Source organism: Ipomoea nil (assembly GCF_001879475.1).
Source record: "Ipomoea nil mitochondrial DNA, complete sequence, cultivar: Tokyo-kokei standard".
Taxonomy (NCBI): Eukaryota; Viridiplantae; Streptophyta; class Magnoliopsida; order Solanales; family Convolvulaceae; genus Ipomoea; species Ipomoea nil.
Window position 1 is genome coordinate 133,720 of NC_031158.1, and position 11,281 is coordinate 145,000.

Here is an 11,281-nt window from a genome sequence, read left to right on the forward strand (position 1 = left end):
TCTATCAACGAAAAAATTAGTCTTGGCTAAGCCTTAGGCTAGTGAGTCCAAAGAGGCAGAGTCCAAGCAAGGCAATCTTAATTGGCATACTTCACTAAATCAGTCTAAGCCGGAAAGCTGGCAAAGTCTAGCTGCCTATTTCCTTAAGTCAAAAAGTCAAGCGGGTCGGCGTATAATTAGGGGTTGGAGGCTGTTTCGGGCTTGTATTCTTACTGAGCGAGAGTTGGACTCAGGGCTCTTTCTCGTCAAAGCAACTTTATTGATGAATATATATATTCAATCCATCCAGCCAATAGGTATACTGCACACCAACCTACTCTCGATGACAAAATGAAAGCATAAGCAAGAAGTTTTAGCAAAGGACTTGGGTAAATCATCATTTCCTTTCTGTGCTAGGAAGACTTTCATTCGCAGTCGTAAGGCCGACATGTCTTCATCCCGAAATAAGTTGATGCGGAATCTCGTCTCTTTGAAAGGTAACTTGAATTAGCAGTCGGACTGTGAACCATTTTCACTCGTTAGACCTCCCAATATAATTGATTTGAAGGACCGACGGAGCGCTAACTAGGAAGTCTTTACCGAGAGGCGTAGCAGAACACTAACCCAATCTCGAATAGAAAGAACGAAAAAAAACTACAAGCAACTACATCAACTCCTTACGGACCTTGACGTGAACTCTAGTCGCTCTCGCTCCGCTCATATATTCATTTGTATATGTCAATATATAAATGTATACAAGGCTGCTCCCCGTATTACCTGCCAGGGCAGGGATCCTCGCCCAATCCGAAGCATTGAAATAGCACAGTAAGCGGACCACCTAAAGGGAAATCCAGAGTTAGAAAAAATCTGTCCGAATGAATCTAAGACATCCAACTCAAAATATCGTAAGAGAAGAAAGCTGTTAGCAGAGGGTTCCGAAGTGAGGGATGGTTCCGGGTTTCCTGTAGTCTCCCTACCAGATATAAAATGGTAAGGGTAGTTTACTTCCAGATGGGCATGGTTAGACAACTTCTTATCGAGTCTTGTGAACCTGACTGGGGTTATGTCGAACGTTTGGCGACTGACCACGAGGCCAAGCTCGATGAGTGAGGAAATAAACCTCACAGAGAAATACATGGAAACTCAATTTATGGATTCGCGCTTGCTGTGAATACGTTCGGTGGTATGTTGATAAATCTGTCGATCCCAAAGTTCCCTTAATTGGTCTTCCTTGATCCTCCGGCGGTTTGTTTCAGACCGGATCGGAAAGACCAATTAAATCAATTTCATAAATAGGGTCTCCTCTTGTCATCCCGGAAAGAATCTCTGCTCTGCTTGTTCACTCCCGATACGCCTAAGCCGAATAGAGGGATATGATATGGTGTTTACCTAAGCGGAACGGCAGCGCAAGCTCACTCTTGAAGAGACTTACATACCACTAGTCGTTTTTCTTTGTGTATTGAACTTTGTTGATGCTCTCTTCTGTGGAAAGTAATGAAAATGCTTCGGTGGTTAGGCTCTTAATGTTTATTGTCATTTTTATGGTCCTCCCATTAACTACTCCTTGCTCCAGTAGCTCCCACACCAGACGCTACTACTCCTTCGGACCCTGTTGCTTAGTCCGTTCGTGTGGTACCTTTGACTCTTTCTGGTGCTGCGCTGCTTAAAACTAGGGTTTGTCAGGGTAAGGATTGCTTTCAAAGGTAATGGACGGTCAGGATGGCTGACGGGAAGCAAACCAGGGACCCTAGACCACCAGGAAGGGCTATTGACCGAAGGGGAAAGTTCTAAAATAAGTAAAAAAATATCTATTTTTAACCAGAAGATAGAGACAGAGAAGGTTACGAGTGCAATCGCTTATGCGATTGGGGACAGAGGTCAGGGCGTGTACGGAAAGCCGAAGGCATATGAGAAGGGAGCTGACGGGGTATAACCACCAGGATCGGGAGGATAAGGCTAACAATTCCCCCAAGGCACGCCCATGAGAGAAGGCCTAGCCCTATCTTAACCTTCTTCTCCTAGTTGGCTCGAGTAAGGCAGGCAGAAAAGTTAACGAGTGAAGGAGATAGCAGCTGCCATTGAACGTGGCAATCCAGCTTACACTGAAACCAGATGCCATAAGGAGTGAAAGAGAGGAGGACACGTAGGCAATTGACGTATTACAAGGAAGCGAGGGACGAAAGCCGCTGTTAAATCAGTAAATGTCGAAACTGGTGGTAACGTATTCAAATACTTTCTTCCGTGAAAGAAAGTGATCCTCCCTCTAAAATAAGTAATTTAGTCTTTCTTCAGTCATTGATAGAGAGGAATGCCCTAGGGTCTCTCTTGCTTGGCGGAGGAATGGAACCTGTTGGAGAGGAAGAAGTGCAACTAGTCTTTATAAGTCACAAGTCTTTTCTCTCTCTCTTTTACACCTGGGGAACGAGTTGGCTAGCTTTGAAGAGAAGACAGAGGGAATAGGAGGTGGCATGGCAGGTCTACGAACCTGGGCTTTGGAAATCTCCATAGCCACTTCAAAGGAAGGCTAGCCTTATGCTTAACACACTCTCTCTTTATAGAGAATCAGATTTGCTAGTATATATATATAAGATTTGATGCCTAACGAGTGCCTTTTGTGCTTGCCTCTTTGTTTTGCGTATCAGTTCCTTCTCCAGCTTTCAGTGAAGTTGTTCCAAGCCTATAGAATAGGTCTGTCAACTTAACAAGACCTAAGATTAGCGGGATAAGTACCCTTTGATGCCATACTTCCTTCACTAATGCAGTCTATTTCGCTTCTTTATTACCTAATAAAGTCAGTTCTCTTCTTTTGCAACCAAAAATAACATATAAGTAAGCCTTCTTGCTACTAACCCGCACCTACTCATAAGCATCTTACCCGTGGGAACTGAACCCTCTAAAAGACCCATTCATTCACGACGACCTCCCACTCGAAGTGATCATCCCTTCCTTACGCGTGGCAATCCAGAGCTCGCTCACCGAGGATCAGAACGCAGTCTGACGGCTGTCCGAATTGGAAGCTCTCGAGACGCAGCTCGTATGACAGACAAGGGCTTTCGACAAAAAGGTTCAGGTCTTTTTTTAGTCTATTCCTTAGACTCCCATGCTTTACATTGGTCAAGAACCAAGCACATTTCCGACAAGTCTCCCTGGGGTGAGCAGAGCAGCCAAAGAAAAGTTTCAAAGCAAATGAAAGTGCAGAAATTTCGCTCGCTTAAAGGGATATACGAACAAACCCTTCCCCTTGAATCTTCTTGTTCTGCATCTGAATCTTCTTGTTCTGTATCTGCAGCAGAAAGAAACTCCTTTGAGGAGGAGAGCGTAAGCCCTTTGCTTAGAGATGTAGAGTGCCCTCCGTTATCTCCATCTCCGCCCAAGACTGCGGAGATACCTTCGTCCTATCGTAATATTGGTGTTCCCTCATCCCCCGATTCTGAAACCGAAGAAGAGTGGGTTCTCCTAAGTAGTTGGAGGCGTCTTCTTTGAACTCAAAAACAATTTCACTTGAATGAAACCACTTATATGAGTGAATCCTATCAACTAGACTCTTATCGAAATTTCGTAGTATAGAAAGAGAAAGAGATTCGTCTTGCTTATTTGCTTGATCATTGAGTTGAGTGCGGGGTAAATGCTTTTGACTGAACCTCCCATTGCTCTCTCCGATAGCATGCAGCTGATAATGGAGACAGATATCTAGAAAGTGTTCAGTGAGGGAACAAGCAACGGCGCAGCTAGCGCGTTAGCCGCGCATCCGTTTTCTTGCAGAAGTGCTCACGCGCGCCCTTACGTTTTCTTCGCTTGCTCTGCAGTACGAGCCTCATACAGAGCCGCGCTCCTTTAATATGATGAGAAGAGAGGGGCCGCCCTCTTTTCCGTACCAATCCTTATTTACTACTACATCTTTTTTTGGGTGTATAGCTCAGTTGGTAGAGCATTGGGCTTTTAACCTAATGGTCGCAGGTTCAAGTCCTGCTATACCCAAACCTACCTTACACTCTACTATGAATAAGGATGCATAGTAGCCTTCAAACATGACTCTTTGGCCTTTAGACTCGCTTCGGCGACTTCGCCCTTTAAGTGACAAGGGGGGGATGAGGTAAGGAGTAGTATAAGAGTGGCTCGGTCATCGATAAGCCTCTCCTTATTCATTCTATAGAGCGGGGCTGCGGACCAACAATCCAGCAAAAGGGCTTCAACGCTCCTCTCCAACTCAGTCGAGTGGCTTTCGCTCCTTTATGAAACCTTCCCCCTTTTCATAATAATAAGGTAAGCATCAAAGCCCAGAAAACCCAACCTATACAAAGAGCTCTTTTCAGCCCCTACTCCTAACAAGTGAAAGTTGCTGGCACCCACCATATCTTGCTTCGGGGCCGATCTCTTGTATCGGAGCAAACAAATTCAATGATTTTCTATATTCTTTATTTTATTGTTGAGTTTATTCCACCACAAATAGATTTGCCGCATGGATTGGATAGAGACTGGGAATTGGATGCTTCCTCAAGAGCAGCTTATTCGAGAACAGCCAATGAGTGCACAAGAGCTGATAGGCCAAGAGTTGATTCCATTTCAGCGCTTACTCTAAGAAGAAGACCTGTTGATGCGGCGGCTAGGATCCGATCTCGCTTTCCGCTTGACGAGGGATTAGGCCTATCTGCCTTCATGAAAGTAATAAGATTGCCCAGCATTAGAAGCAGTTTCCATCTTAAGGATGGATGGTTACACTATCCTTCCCCACTCTTTGAGTCGATGACTGCTAACGGAATTCCTCACTTTGGACCTAGAGTCTTTTGTCACTTCCCTTGCAAACACAGAGAACAAAGGCACTTCTTTCAAGGGTTTCTCACGGGGAGACTGCCTTATGAGAGACTCCTTCTCATGCTGCTTGATAATGGTACAGCCCTGAGAGCCTTTTGCACTTGACGAACCCTTTCCCCCCTTTCGAAAGATAAAGTACAAGGAAGGACGCACAGTCTATGATGGACCTATGCGCCTACTCCGCAAATGGGAAGATAGAGAACTCTCCCTACGTAGGGTGGGGAAGATAACTCGGAATAGGCTAGAATCTGGACACCTGAAAGCGGGGTTCACTGATCCGAACTCCCTTCATGGCTTTGCTTCCTTCTTGCCTGTATTGAATCCGTCCTTGCTTTCTTGACCTCGTCTCGATTTATCCTAGTATAGGAGATTGACGCTTTCTTCTATTATGAGATTGGCTTTGTCCTTATCTCAACTATTCGATTCTCGCAATCTAAATTCTTATTATAGAAAGATCCCTTCCCCGCTTTACGCTCCTAGATTCCCTCGCTTCCGAACTAGCCGACGAGGGCTAGGTTCAAGGGCGTGGGAGAGCCCCTTATTCTTTTGGCTTGATTGCTTTCACCAGGTCTAGCGAGAGTCGATTAGCCCGAGTTGTGTTAAGATAAGTGGCACTTGAATTGGAAGTAGCCATCGGCCCGGTCTTGGATGCGGATTTCTCGGTCTTACCACTTGTATCGATAGACCAACTTTCATTTCATGCTGAGGATAGATTTTTATATATAAAATCCTGATCTTCGAACTTTGAAAGGCTTCTGGCAAAGCTTGAACCAGGGAAAGCTTTTCTTGCTAATCTGGTGATATCGTAGTAAAGGTAAAGTAGCCAAGAGGAATCGATTTAGCAGTCCATACCAGGCTCCAGGTATATTTAGGAGTGACCGGAGGAGCAAAGAGAACAACAGCAATCAGAGCTTCTCCCTCGGGGGACGACACTCCCTCGCCCCACTATGCTCACCCCCCCTACGCTTTTTTCGGCTACGTGCGGGGTTAGATTATTAGTTTTTCTTAGAAGAGAGAAATATGCAATGGAGCACCTTCCCTACTTGGATCCTCTTTCCTCATTGAATCCTGTATACTTATACATACATAGTGAAGAGAGCTGTATTGGTATTGGAAGTGCTATGCTCCAAAACCAAGGAAGTGAGAGGTCTGCCCTTGCCTCGATGTCTCAAAAAGGCAGTCAGGGGGGTGGAAAAAAGAGAGGCAAAGGGTGGTGGTAAATCACCAGAATAGAAAGACAAGTTTCAGTTTGAACATTGTGGTCGCTCCCGTCATAAAAAAGAGACGTGTTGGGAGCCTTTTACCGCGACCTTCAAAGTTCTTTAATTATATTCAATCGACTAGTCGTCCTGACCTACCTGCAGCCCATACAGTCTCCTCATCAAGTTCAGCCTCTACTGGTACTTTCACACCCCAGCCTCTGCCTCATTCTAGGGAGTTGGTTACAATCTCCAAAGAAGAGCTTGAGAGTCTCCGGCGTCTAATGGCTCAGCTTGAGGGTCCTTACACTACCTCCACATTTGCTTACTCAAGTACCTCTGCATCAGCCTAGTGACTATCCAGTGATACTTCATTGTGATAATATATCAGCTATTCGGATGGCAGAGAACCCGGTATTCCACGCGAGGACCAAACATGTAGAAGTTCATTATCATTTCCTGAGGGAGAAGGTGTTACAAGGCAAAATCGAGATTCGGTCAAGACAGATGATCAAGTAGTCGATATTTTCACGAAAGGCTTGGCTCCTACAAAATTTGCAGATTGAAGAAAACAGCTTTGGATGACCGAGAAGAGTCAGTGCTGAGGGGGAGTGTTAAAAAAGGGGCAGCACCACTCTTCTCTCTAGAATTTTCTCTCTAGGGCTCTCAAGAGCTAATAGGCTCTTCTAGAGCTCTCATGAATTGACAGCCTCTAGACCCTTCCATCTTACTTGAGAAGCCAGCCAAAGGCGGTGACATGGCTGCCTTGAGCTCCTATAAATAGGGGTCAAGGCATGTGTTTTGAGTGTAAGAGTGAGCAAGAAAGGCTAGAGAAAAGAAAGAGAGCTAGAGAGAAAGTGAGTGAATTTTCTTTCTTGAGTGGGTGAGCCGAGAGTGGAAGTGTGAGTGGTGTGAGTTGAGAGCCTTCTTGTTACTTGTAGTTTGAAAGACAAAAGAAAAAGTTTGTCTCCTTGGTTGTATAAATAGCTTCTTTATTGAGTATAAAATGAGTGTCCAACCACTTCAATCTCCAACAGAATATAGGCCCGAAGAATTACACATAGTCGGAGATTGGATCGCCTGTCAGCCTGCCAAGGACCTATAAAAAGACGACAACAAGAGCTATTCATATGCCCCAGCACACAAAAAGCCTTGTTAATGAGCGCCACATAGCGAAAGTGAAAGGAATTGGGACCTAAGACCCTCGTAGACCTGAAAGCGCCTACTCCCTTATTCAATCTCACCTACTCACTCCTTTCTTCAATGCCATCCGCCTTCGATTATGATCTTTCTCGTTAGCGAATCTCATGTCCACCTGAAAGCGGGGTTCACCTCTCCTCCCGAGCCAGTAGGCCGATTGGTGTATAGAAAAGCACCTTCCCAGCCGGACAAGGGGCCAGAGCCACCGAGCCTGTCTTACTAATTCCCCGTCTTGGTTCGCCAGTTGGTGACCGATGCGAGCGTGGGGCGCAGGAGAAAGAATATGTTTATTGGAAAGCAACTCCGCCCGAGGCGATTAAGATTACTTGACCTATGCCCGATGGGAAGGTCTTCGATTGGACGTGCTCTTTTCATAAGGCAAGGAAAGGTCATACATCTTGGCTCCTTCTGTCTGAATGGCTGGTTTAGGGTCCAAGGACCTGCCGGGGACTCCGTACAAGGTAGATCGAGCGCGAGTGATGATGAGTGATCCCTACCTAATCCATCTCCACGTCTGAGGAATCCGTGGTTCAAGCTAGCAACTAGGTCCATTGGATCAATCGTGAGAGATTAAGGTCTTGCTATGGTCCGGCGGGTCAGGATCGTGTTGGGAGGTCCACTCCTCTCGCAGGATTAGTATGTTCCACTTCCTTGAACTGGCGAAAGGTGCTGATCTACGACCAGCCTTCATTCGAAAGCGCAGATGGTTGCTATTTCTTTCCAGCTTTGAATGCTACCTTTACCCGAAAAGCAACTTACTTAATGGACGAGGAGGTTGAATGGCACGAATAGTAAGTTCTTTGCCCAATTGAATCAATGGTTAAGATAGCCACGAGCAGAGAAGTCATGTGAGGGAGGGAATCAGAATACGGTGTCAAAATACGCTGCTCTTTCATCAAGAGTCTCAGGGACATGCCCCGTATCCGATCCGCTGTTCGAGAATAAGCTGCAAGAGAATATATCCCTTTCTTCCGGGAGTGAGATATTCAAAGGAAACTTCCTAAGGCTGAATCCTGGAGAGGCTAGCTAAGCTAAGATGGCATCGAATCGACGGCGTAAAGGCTGTTGGAGGAATGGAATAAAGGCTGCCAACATGTCCGCTTTCGGTTTGATAGAAGAGAGGAGGCTGTTCGGGAGAATGAATCCCCTAGCTAGACAGAGCAGGGAGATCAGAAGGAAGTAGGCTTTTAGATAGGGCATTCCCGCTTAGCCCCTGGCTTACCTGAACCGCTGTTAGCATGTTAGCACGAGAGTGGATCAGGGAATCGAAAATGCTTCTTTGATTGTTGAGGAAGAAAGCGTAGCAGGGGAAGGGGATAGCACCGGTCTTGACTCTGACACTATTCTTGTTCGAGTAGATGTCGGCATTTCCGCTGTTGGTGTTGAGTTCGAAAACGTTGTTCGAGAATAAGCTGCTATTTATCTGGTTTTCGGGAGGCTTTTTAACTTCACAACAACAAATAAACTTTTTCTAAATAAGATATTTGTTTTCCTAATCTAAATCACACACGAGAAAAGCCATTCTTTGGGACGTAGCTGGCGCACACGACGAAGGAGGACAGAGGGGGTTGAGGTCATAAGTCAACCAAAAAGACTTCTTTTTCTTCCTTCTGGTGGATCAGCATACCCGCCCCACTTCAGTCGTAGTCTTAGACCCCTTCTCTCATTGAGAACCCATACCGTAGACCCCGTCAATGCCCGAGCGATGTCTTGTACTGATGTTCTCTCGAACCGCTTTAAGAAATGAAATAAAGCATCATGAACACCTATACCTTTTAGTGTAGTGCTTTTAGTACCCGCTTCCTTGGTACCGGCTTTTGGTTTGGAACTGAAAGGGGTCCTCTCACACGCCGAGGCCTAACCTCAGGCAAATTTGAACATTCTTAAGGAAATCCCGGAGCTCCCCCCTTCTCTTTGAAAAGTATGAGTCCCATCACTGAAATCCGAAGCAGAGCTCTTGTTTGTTCCGGTGGTTGTGGAGTCCCAGACAAAAGAGGATTTTGTTACACAACCTTGCCCCTTATATACCATTAATAGCCGTTGCTAACTTTAGGTGGGATAAAGGTGGAGGCGGGGAGACCTTGCTTGCTCCGGCTAACTTATTAAGAACGGAAACTGGACTAAATAAAGTCATGAATGCTGGGGGCACCAAGGCAAAATGAGAAGTCTGAAGCTCCAACTGATAAATCAGGGTTCCTTACTCCGTACATTATTTATTCGGTATTCCACGCCGTTGCGTGTTGGATAAGAAAATAAGATTTCTAACTTGAATCCCGTGGTACAAAGAGAGACGCGAAGGAGGTTTATTGGTGGGAGGCATTCGGAGGAGGAGGTGGCGGCGGTCCGGTTGTTGCGTACGTTTTATTGGTCTTGCTTTCTTGTAATATGGTCGCTCGTTTACCTCGGTAACCTGCTCGGGGAGGTTCACTTGAAGGGGTTAGCTGCTAACGGATCCCACCGAACCCTATAGATCATAAATTTGGCTTGTTTCATTTCTCATTTCCACCGGGTTAGCTTAGCTACCTGCCACGAAAACTGAGTTTGCCTAAGGCTAATGCACTTTTACTGAGCCCCAAAGCTGCTTCCAGATTAGCTACGTAGGTTTAGAATTTCCAACAAGGAAGGAAGGGCTTCCGTGAAAGCTTCACCCTTATCCCACCTAAAGAAAGCCGTTAGAGACGCCCATCCGCTGGAGACTCCTGCTATGGTTTCTTGTAGTAGAGGGGAGAGCCCTAGCTTGGTCCTATGAGAAGAAGAATACCTTTTACGAGTCCTATGGAATAAATATTATATTCATTGCTGCTGAACGTAAAATCTATACCGCCGAGAAGTTCATCGACCTAAGGCAGCGGTGAGTCCCAGGGGACCCTTGACCCTGGGAAGACAGGGCTCAGTCAACACAGTCGACAACGGCTTCAACGCTTTGAAACTTCAATGAAGAAGGCAGTACGAACTTCTTGTTAAAGATTCGGTTAGTGAGAAAGTGTGGTCCAAGAAAGGGGTCTATGCCTTCTCTACCAACAACACCGTACCAAGCCTTTAGGTGGGATAAAAGTAAGGCAGCGGCGAGAAACTTGTCCAAAAATGATTCTAATCAGACTACTTCTTAAAAATAGAAATAACGTAGGAACAAAACTTTTTCATGTTGTATCAATATATTGTTGGACTTGTTCCGTTAGCCTAAGCTTGTTCCAATAAAGCCGATTAAAGATTTCTCTTTGTAAGAGTATTCTTCGCGTCTTCCCAATGGATTTTGTACCCCCCTTTCTAAATAAACTACAAGCAAGAGATTGCTTAATTCAGGACAGAAAGTTCCTACAATACTAAAATTTCCAAAAGGGAAAGCTAAAGCAAAAGGGCCAAGAAAACCCCTGCTGCAAGACCAACAAACCCGGATCGGATGCCACAACCGGATTAGAAGGAGTTCCGAGAGTGGGATTAGAAGCAGTTGAGTAGAAGAGACTAAGAAGAAAACTTTGCTAGGGCCTTTCTTTCGTTTTTTTGACACTTTTTATTCAAAGTTGGATGTTATAGGTGATAACCGCTTATAACCCACCAATAAACAAAGCTTCCTGCAGCTCTCGCGTTATTGGTTGGTAAAGCCTGAGCAGAATCCCTTAGCGTATAGGTAGAACAAATAAAGAAAGGTAGGCCGTACAAGATGGAAAAGGCCTTTTAGCGCATCCATATAATAATATCATCCCACCGAGCAAGGAAGCCGGCTTTATCATTGAATATTTCTCTGAGCAAGCAAGATAAAATATCTTATTCATTGGGGAAAACAACCAACTCCAGAGCTGCCGCGAAAGAACAAGCAGCGGGAACACAAAAAGCAAAGGGAGACGGACTCCCTTGAATTGTTATGCGCTTGGGTGTCTCCATTCTGATTCTCTCTCCCCACCCCTTGAACTCTGTAACTCGCTTTGGACGGACTCATCAAGTGAAATTGAACTGATACCGTCTGGTGACTTAAGATTTCTTCGCCTCTTAGATGACATCTTTCTCACTCGGATGCAAAAAGAGAGGGGAGCTTTTCATAGTGATAAGCCTTCCACCCTTTATATAACATATAACTTTGAATCCTTAGAATT

At 45.3% G+C, this 11,281-nt stretch overlaps 1 non-coding gene across 1 annotated transcript; it reads left to right on the top strand.

Moving 5' to 3' along the window:
- Positions 1–3,884: 3,884 nt before the first annotated feature.
- trnK-TTT lies at positions 3,885–3,957 on the top strand. The gene has a single exon. It is a non-coding gene; the product is annotated as a tRNA-Lys (tRNA).
- Positions 3,958–11,281: the final 7,324 nt, after the last annotated feature.